Source organism: Haliotis rubra, unplaced genomic scaffold, assembly GCF_003918875.1.
Source record: "Haliotis rubra isolate DU_JTF1 unplaced genomic scaffold, ASM391887v1 Scf28, whole genome shotgun sequence".
Lineage (NCBI taxonomy): Eukaryota > Metazoa > Mollusca > Gastropoda > Lepetellida > Haliotidae > Haliotis > Haliotis rubra.
The window spans coordinates 2333938-2343576 of NW_025766891.1; the positions used below are offsets into that span (position 1 = coordinate 2333938).

Consider the following 9639-nt stretch of genomic DNA (forward strand, 5'->3'; position numbering starts at 1 on the left):
AATAAAAAAAATGCAATTACGGAAAGGAATGTTACTAAACTGACTAACTGAATACGCAGAAAACAGCTTTTAACTGTGTGATTTTAATATCTATTATTTATCATCTATAAATACCGCCACTGTATATGATTATATATTACAAACAATCAGAATTATACTGTAATTATATCAGTAATTTGGACCACATTAAAAGCGTATTATACTACTGATTGCAGAACCTTATCAGTGAGTGGCAGCGGTTCTGGAAAGAGCAAAACCTACGCATAACGTGCTTCACCCACCGAGCCATTAGAACAATTTAACTATCGCAGAAAATACCAAAGGCAATGGGTTCGGAATAACCTTTGCCACTTATCTCATAGATAAAGCTTCCTTTTACAAATAATTGCATGCCATCACTTCAACTTCGTAAACACTGTAATTATTGTCAAATAGCCATGACTTCCTGTTGTAGTGTCAGAATGGTATATAAATCGGCATTTTGGCACTTTGTCATCACTTCTGTCCATACCAAGCAGCTTGAACTATCTCTCGAACGGATTTAAGGTAACAATGTTTCATTTTCAGTGTATGATAAAATATGTTTTAGGCAGTAAAGGATGTGTATTTATAACCAGTTTGAATGACAGGTTGCTAGGCTAAATCACTAAATTGAACGAATTTAATACTGTCATATGCTCAAATCCAAAAAGTAAAGAGAATCTGTCAAAACATTTGACTTATGAAAAGGATACTGTTTGGGCGGGTGGTGGAGTAGCTTAATGATTAAAACGTCCGCTCGACCCGGGTTCGATTCCCTACATGGGCACAATGTACGAAGCCCATTTCTGGTGTCACCCGCTCTGATATTGCTCGAATATTGCTAAAAACGGCGTAAAACAATACTCACTCACTAATGTTTTGAGGTTAGGAAATTACCGAACGTCCGTGTGAAGACCGCGTCCAGTATAAGTTCTAAATGAGTCAGGTTGACACGCTGTGTAGTAAGTGTTCACCTTGGACATCGATGCCAGATGCACGCCTTCGCTTGAACGAGTCCACTAAACAATAAGTGATGTTAGCACTAAGGTGATCGTTACTCCCATATGTTGGGGTACGTCCGCTCGTCCCGGGTTCGATTTCCCACATGGGTTCAAAGTGTGAGGCCAATTTCTGGTGTCCCCCGCCGTGATATTTGTCGAATATTGCTAAAGGCGGCGTAAAACCATACTCATTCACATCTCTTATACTCTAACTTAGATTTATAGTGAGTGAGTGAGTTACTATTTAACGTCACATCGGCAATATCACAACCATATCGTGACGAAACTTAGATTTATAACACTCGTGGCGCTAAGGTTGCTTTTACAGCCAAACACAAGACAAAGCACTTACTTTTGAGGAAGGTTACGCTGTAGTTCTGGCAGCGTTGGATCGTGAAGAAGACCGGTTTAATTTTATAAGCCAAGCCATGTTCAACTGGTGACAAATCTGGTGATGTTGCTGGAAGTGTAACATATAAACAGACACCCCTGCACTTATACACGTAAATATATGGCGTTATATTGCTGTAATATCACTAAATAAGGGCCCTGTGCCTTGTCTGTGAACGTGGCCGGTGAGGAAGTCTTGAGGTTAAAGCGTTCGGGTTCTATTACCCAAATGGGTATAATGTGACGTCACGCTGTGAGCTTTTCGGATCGAAGCATTCATATATCTCGCCATTTGCTATTTTCAGTAAGTCGTGGCATGGTGAAGTCTAAAAAACGAAGTTTGTAACAATTCACTTAAAATGCAAAAAGCAAAACAATATAGGTTTGTATGTGAAAAATATCAACGTAAGAATGACGTTTGCCTTCGAGTATATTTCCGATTTTCAACTTGTCTTCCTACTCAGCTGTACCAATTTGACATATATATCTCAGCATCCAGTAGACAATCAGGTCTGGACCAGACAATCAGGTGCTTGACAATTTAAAAAACCTCCGACGCCGTTCGTCTACGATGACAAGATGTGTAGAAAATGTGCATCAAGGTTCGAAGTGCAGACCTGCGCTCCATAGCCATGTCCAGGTCCGTTATTCTTGGGTTCGAATCCGGTTTGGTTACTGTGGAGATATTTGAAACTTAAATCAATTTCCCTCTTACACTGGTGGTCATTAGATTTGCAAAATGTTCATATTTTCACCTTTCCAACTGTATGAATTCATGTCACCTGGTATTTTTGCTCCTTTCAGACTATCTGGAAGCCACCGACATACTTCATAGGACAGATATGGTAAGCTCATCATGATTATTCTTATAATTATTGCTGTTGTTACTATAGGGTTTTACCCAAGTAGAGACTCGAACCTTCGACCTCAGCCGCTAAACTGTGAACAACACGGTACCCCGTTGTCCCACGTTAATGTTGAAACTCACACACATATGTTTTGTTTGTTTGTTGTTTAATACCGCAACATTCCAACTATATGGCGGCGGGATGTAAATAATCCATTGGCTGACAATCCAGTGACTGACATCATGAGCATCAATCTTGGTTTTGGTATACGATGACGTCAACCACGTCAGCGAGCCTGATCACCTGATACCGTTAGTCGCCCCTCGACAAGCATGGGTTGCTGAAGAATAATTCTAACCTGTATCTTGACGACCCATAGAATATGTGAGTGAGTGAGTTACGTTTTACGCCGCAATCAACAATATTCCAGCTATATGGCGGCGATCTGTAAATAATCGAGTCTGGACCAGACAACCCAGTGATCAACAGCATGAACATCGATCTGCGCAATTAGGATGCGATGACATGTGTCAACCAAGTCAGCGAGCCTGACCACCCGATCCCGATGTGTGGACGAGACAATCCAGTGATCAACAGCATGAGCATTACTCTACGCAGTCGGGATACTATGACATGTGTCAACCGAATCAGCGAGCCTGACCACTCGATCCCGTTAGTCGCCTCTTACGACAAGCATGGGTTACTGAAGATCAATTCTAACCCGGGTCTTCACGGGTCCATAGAGTATGTACTGAATGCATAATTGTATGTGAACGAATATGTGCTTAAACTTCCAAGCATATTCTTTCCCCGAAGATCTTGACGAACGGCTCTACCTGAGATTTTGTGGGATCAGGGTTGCTCTTTGAGGGGTACTGTTACGCTTTCGGGTATTTATTTATAGTAGACATGTGGAAAACACATCAACATTTGACGCATCAGTGACTATTGTTATACTTGTGCATAGCTACACTGCGTATAATACTGTGGATCAATGTACAGTTCCGTAGACAGGGGGGGCGGTGGGGTAGCCTAGTGGCTAAAGCGTTGGCTCGTCACGCCGAAGACCCGGGTTCGAGTCCCCACATGGGTACAATGTCCCCCGCCGTGATGTTGCTGGAATATTGCTAAAAGCGGCGTAAAACCAAACTCAGTCAGTCAGTCAGTCCGTAGGCAGGTGATGTTCCGGGCTCATATTGGTCTTCAGCAACCCGTGCTTGTCGTAAAATACGACTAACGGGTTCCGGTGGTCAGGTTCTTGGTTGACATAATTATATGTCTTCGTATCCCGTTGCGCAGATCGATGCGCATGATGTCAGTCAATGGATTGTCTGGTCCTGACTCGATGATTTATGTCCGCCATAGACGGGGGGAAATTGCTTAATGCGGCGTTAAACAGCAACCAATCAAACCACTCAGCATACTTCTGTATGGGTGTTTCGGGTAGTTCAGTAAATCGCATTCAAAGTATTTCTGATATATTTGTTCCCAGAACTGACGCATTAGTGACAAAGAATATGACTGCTGCAAATCTGTGTGACGACTTGCCGCGTTGTTTAGGCGAACACGTCACTGGTCTTTGCATGTATTTGTGACGAGGACCAACGGTGGCGTTGGCCACGTGGTATTTTCACCCTTTGGTAGTCATTCATAAATACATGCTGTAGACGTAGTCTGAAACTTAAAACAGACTCGGCGTGTAACAGAATTTCTGACTCTATTTCATGGAAAGTGTTTTGTCGATGTTATTTTAAAAAAGCGATTCAAATAACAACGGTCTTTCGTCAGTATTCACTATGAAGAGAGTGGAATTGTGACTTTTCTGTTGTATACAAAAGCATTTTCCGTACATTCTTATGTTACTATCAGCCACGTGACCTTACATACGTCATAGTTAAATCGCGATTTTATGTCATTTTTGCACACCATGAAGATCTGGGTTAGAAAATGGTCTTCAGTAACCCATGCTTGTCGTCAGCGGTGACTAACGGAATCGGGTGGTCAGGCTCGCTGACTTGGTTGACACAAGCCATCGTATCCCAATTGCGTAGATCGATCATCATGTTGTTGATCACTGGATTGTCTGGTCCAGACTTGATTATTAACAGAACGCCGCCGTATAGCTGTAATATTGCTGAGTGCGGCGTAAAACTAAACTCACTCACTCATGCTTGCACGCATGCCAAATGTGTAAATATACTTTCAACAATATATCACTTCTCCTGCTTACTGGTATTTAAAACCAGATAAAGATATGTGAAGGTAGCTATTGTTAACTCATTGTCCCATATCTGAGACCTAGCAATAATTAATTTATTACCTGTGCACTGATTTTTCTAACCTAGTAATATTCAACTGATAATCAGCACAATGACTTTTGCAACCCAACACAAATTAACTGATGATCTGATATTTGAAACCTCATTATCTTCAAAATGATATTTGAAACCTTGCGATAATGAACTTATTACCTATACACCGACTTTTGTAACGTTGCAATAATTAACTGATAATCTTTATTGGTGATATTTGAAACATCGCAACAATACACTCGTGTTCATTTAAACAAATATTTGACAGCTGGAAATATTAACCGATAATCTGCACACCTGACAATAATCTACCCATTATCTTCACACTGATATTTGAAACATTGCCATAATGAACTTAGTATCAGTATACTCATTTGAAAACCAGCTGATAGTAACTGAATATATGTGTGGTGAAACCCATTTGGTTCAACACTCCATAGTTAAAACATGTTACATCATCAGTCATGTAGACAATCTAGCGAATTCAAAAGCCATTTCCTCATTCAAACCAGCATATCCTGTGCGTCAACTCCCGTTCTAAATGTCAGCGCCGTATTCAGTACAAGCGAACATCACCAGAGCCGAAGCAATTTGCATCTATGGTATTCACCAGCTGGATGTACACCAGATAGTGCAGTGATCAACAGCATTAGCATCGATCTGCACATTTGGGAACCGATGACATGTGTCAACCAAGCCAGCGAGCCTGACCACCCGATCCCGTTAGTCGCCTCTTACGACAAGCATGGGTTAAAGAAGATCAATTCTAACCCGGACCTTCACCGGTCCAAGGGAAAGGATATGCAACTAGCGAGTCTTTATTACCCTTGTTTAAACGGGGTGTTCCTCTTTTTCTCTTTTGCCAGTCGTTATTGTTATAGGATTAAAATCACCAGACCATATTACTCAGTAAGACAATGGGAGGGGAAAGGGGGGTTTACAGGGGATTGCCACCAAGGATGGCCAAGCCAAGAAAGACACAACTGATCTAGACTATCATTTGTACTTTTTTGTGTTCAGCACTACGTAACTGCTTATACATAAAAAATTACAAATTATTTATCACAATGATATCAATGAGAAACATAAATGTACAGAACGATGGTTCACACACAATGGAGCTACATACATGTATTTAAAGTCCAACAAGGTGTTAATCGTCGCTCAAATTATTTTGTCAACGTTTTGACCTTTGCCTGAAAAATGACGCGGACGGGGACAAACAACATGGCACATTTTTTTCACCCGGAACTAACACACTTACATAAAAAATGTCTCCATCCAGACTTGTTAGTTGGTTTGTACCCCATAGTCCCACAAATATGTTTACTTGGTTTGTTGTTTAACGCCGCACTAAGCAATATTCCAGATATATGGCGGCGGTCTGGACCAGACAATCCAGTGATCAACAGCATGAGCATTACTCTACGCAGTCGGGATGCTATGAAATGTCAACCAAGTCAGCGAGCCTGGCCACTCGATCCCCGATAGTCGCCTCCTACGACAAGCATGGGTTACTGAAGACCAGTTCCAACCCTGATCTTCACGGGTCTCCAGACTTGTATTGTCCCTGTATGGATATTTGTATAAGGGACCCGTGCAGATCCGGAGTAGAATAGGTCTTCAGCAACCCATGCTTGCCGCAAAAGGCGACTATGCTTGTCGTAAGAGGCGACTAACGGGATCGGGTGGTCAGGCTCGCTGACTTGGTTGACACATGTCATCGGTTCCAAATTGCGCAGATCGATGCTGATGCTGTTGATCACTGGATTGTCTGATCCAGACTCGATTATTTACAGACCACCGCCATATAGCTGGAATATTTCTGAGCGCGGCGTAAAACTAAACTCACTCAATCACTTGTATAAGGACATATGGAATAGAACGCTTAATGAAACTACATGTTTATCATATGTTTACCACAGTCACCAAGGGGGCGTTGGGGTAACCTAGTGGTCTATACGTTAGGTCGTCACGCCATTGCTTCATCTCCTGATCATTTAGGTCTGGATGGTATGAGATCTAATGCCTCGAGGAACATTCAACATCATTCAGCACATATATGACCAGTGTGTATTACAACATAGTAACACCACTAACAGTCTCGTTGTTCAGGTGAAATAAAGCTTCATGTGCCAAGATCCCTGTGACAGAATTGGCACCAATGCCTTTAGTAAGATAATGGCCCAATTCCTGTATATAGTATGTGCAGACCTTGAATCACACATGATGTACTATTGTTTACACATAATTTCCAGTTGAAGCTTCACACAAAGACACTTCATTAGCATTTGTTTTGCATCACTCACTCACTCACTCACCATGATTTCACATCCTACAAAGAAGAGGGACACGTCTTCAGCGTAAATTGTAAATGACCTTTTATTTAAATAATATTGACAATTTCCAAATATTGGGGTTTGATGGTTTAAACAAACTAAACGTAATGAAAGAATGCTTTGACCTGGCAACTTATCTTTTTCAGAAATTCACATTCAACGTCTTGTTAATCCTGCCCATGGTCATCACAGCAGTGGTTGATGCCAACAGAATTAAGTGTGTCATCTGCCAGAGTAAATGCGCCTTCCGTGCGTGTGTCGACATAAACAAATGCGTCGGAGGACAGGGAAACGACTGTGCGAACTATATCAACAAACCCTCTGTTCCCGTTTGCGTCAGGCCGGTTTTGAAAAACAGACTCAAATGTTTTGGCCAATGCCCGTGTTAAGTTTTGAAAGATCAAATAAACATCTCTGTCTTTATTGAGTCTTGTATAGAACAACCAGAAATTATTGAGAATTTAAAGATTGTAATTTTATATATTTTTTTTCACTCATTACTCACGCATTAAATGTGAATATTAGCTGAACATAACTCCAGATTCAAAGACAGGTGTACAGTTAGTATTTTGTTCAGTCACCATGGGCAGCAATGCAGGCTTCAATGCGGCGGGGCATACTACTGATCAAAGAAGTTACAAAGTCGTGGTCCATGCTGTCTCAATATCGGACCACCTCTTCTTTCATTTCAGCAATATTAGTCAGATTTTTCTTATTGACACTTTCCTTCATCAGTCCCCAAACATGTTCTATTGCATTTAGGTCAGGGCTATAGCTTGGCCAATCTAAAAATGTCATATTTTGGGTCCGAAACCAGGCCTGTGAATGCTTTGAACGATGTTTTGGGTCGTTGTCCTGCTGGAAAATCCAAAAATGTCCATATAACACGTGAGCAGATGGAAGTAAATGTCCCTCGAAAATATCTGTGTACCGCTCAATGTTCATATGTCCTTCAAATACACAGAGGGGCGTTGCCCCTAACACAGATATGCCACCCCACACATTTCGGACTGTACTTTGGGCGCTGATACGAAGGTTTTTCAGGTTGTTTGGTCCAGAATTTCAGTGTATAAGGAAACAGCCACACAGAACTTTCATCTGAGAAAATCACATTGTCCCAGTTAAAATATCTATGCTGTAAGCACCAGTTCAACCTTCGCTCCTTTTGTTCAGGTTTCATGATCGGTGATGGAATTCCTCGACTTTTCTGCCAACCCATTGCATGCAGCTCACTTCTAATTGTCTCCTAACAGACAGCTACAGTTCCTCTATCAATCATATCCAGCCTTAAGTTTAAACTCCTTCGTTTGTTTTTAGAAACAAGAATACCAAGCCGCCTCCTGTCACCGACAGTCAATTTTCTGGGCCTCCCTGGTGCTTAATGCCATACCCATTTGCAATATTTTTCAAAACGCGATAAACAGTGGACAAGGGGATACCTGTTCTACTTGAAATCACTTTAGCTGATCTGATGTCCTTGTTATAATACTCTAAAATCAACTTCCTCTTCTCTAAATCATCCATACTGAGGATCACTGAAAATGTCGGCTGCTAGCAAGTAAACAAAGGGGGATAACTCTTCACAACTAATGAAAAAGGATTAACGGAGTTGTCTCTCTTGAATGAAACCAAGTTCTTGATAGCTGGTCAAGGTTGTTTATACCAGAAATCCAATCCAGAAAACATATTCCTAAAATTCTCAATAATATCTGGTCATACTATATATCATATATCACGTACTGTTTAAAAAGAAAACGTAGATCGTCCAGCGAAACAGAAATATTTATTCTTCTGCCACGTTTTGTTTACGGAGCCGTATTCATCAACAGTATAATATAACTTGCGGAGACTTTGTCAAGCGGGTATCGGACGGCTATTGCACCGTATCCGCTATTCAGAGATGTTTCCAAATAGTTTTTGTCTGTTCGAAAATTCCATGACAAGAACTTGGACATAAAATAAGGTTGTGGGTGATTTCTGATACATGCCAAAATGGAAACAAACTTCTTGCCCATATTTTGTATGCTGATCAATTAAAAGCTTATGCGTGCGGCCTTTTAACAATCAAATGGTTACTAAAGTCAAGAATACACAGTGCCAAAAGTCGTTATCTTGTAATACTTTTTCCTGAGAATTTTGGAAGTTGGCGAGACAAACTGGGACTCCCGCGCTCGTTTATACAATTAAGATAGGAGCTTTCCTCAAACGTGGGTGAAACTGTATTTCTTGTATATAGATCTTAAAACACCCTGAACGCACTTTGATGCACACCTAATATGTGTCCGTGGCCAACCTCAGCCTTTAATGTCCTCAGCCGGCTGCTGTGAAATTCTGGTGATAAGTATTGTATTTCATACTTTTGTGGATAACTTCACTTGTATGATTCAAGTCATCGGATAGTATGCGCTTACGTAATCAAATTTATGACCTTTGTCCAAGAGTTCACGTCCCTCCCCCGGGGTTGTTTTCGTTTCCGAAACAGACTTAATAAGCGGAAGAAACCAGTAGGTTAGGTCAGCTCGTCAGAGGAAGGCATTCTTGTTGAAATTCAGATTGGATGTCCCAAAACATGTGTCGTCTTTGAAACTGGGTCTGCCAGAAAACGGAGCCTATTGCCCCAGATGAGCACATCCCTAAACGGTCATTACACTGATCAGGATATAACTTCGAACTAACTCATTTTGTCCATAGAGGTTACATCCTATTAAAGAATCGTATAAGTTGGGTG

General features: G+C 41.2%; 1 long non-coding RNA gene across 1 annotated transcript; it reads left to right on the top strand.

Moving 5' to 3' along the window:
• The first annotated feature begins 457 nt into the window (after positions 1–457).
• LOC124281192 lies at positions 458–7334 on the top strand. The gene is made up of 3 exons (XR_006899870.1): positions 458–546; positions 2217–2257; positions 7058–7334. It is a non-coding gene; the product is annotated as an uncharacterized LOC124281192 (long non-coding RNA).
• The last annotated feature ends 2305 nt before the right edge of the window (positions 7335–9639 follow it).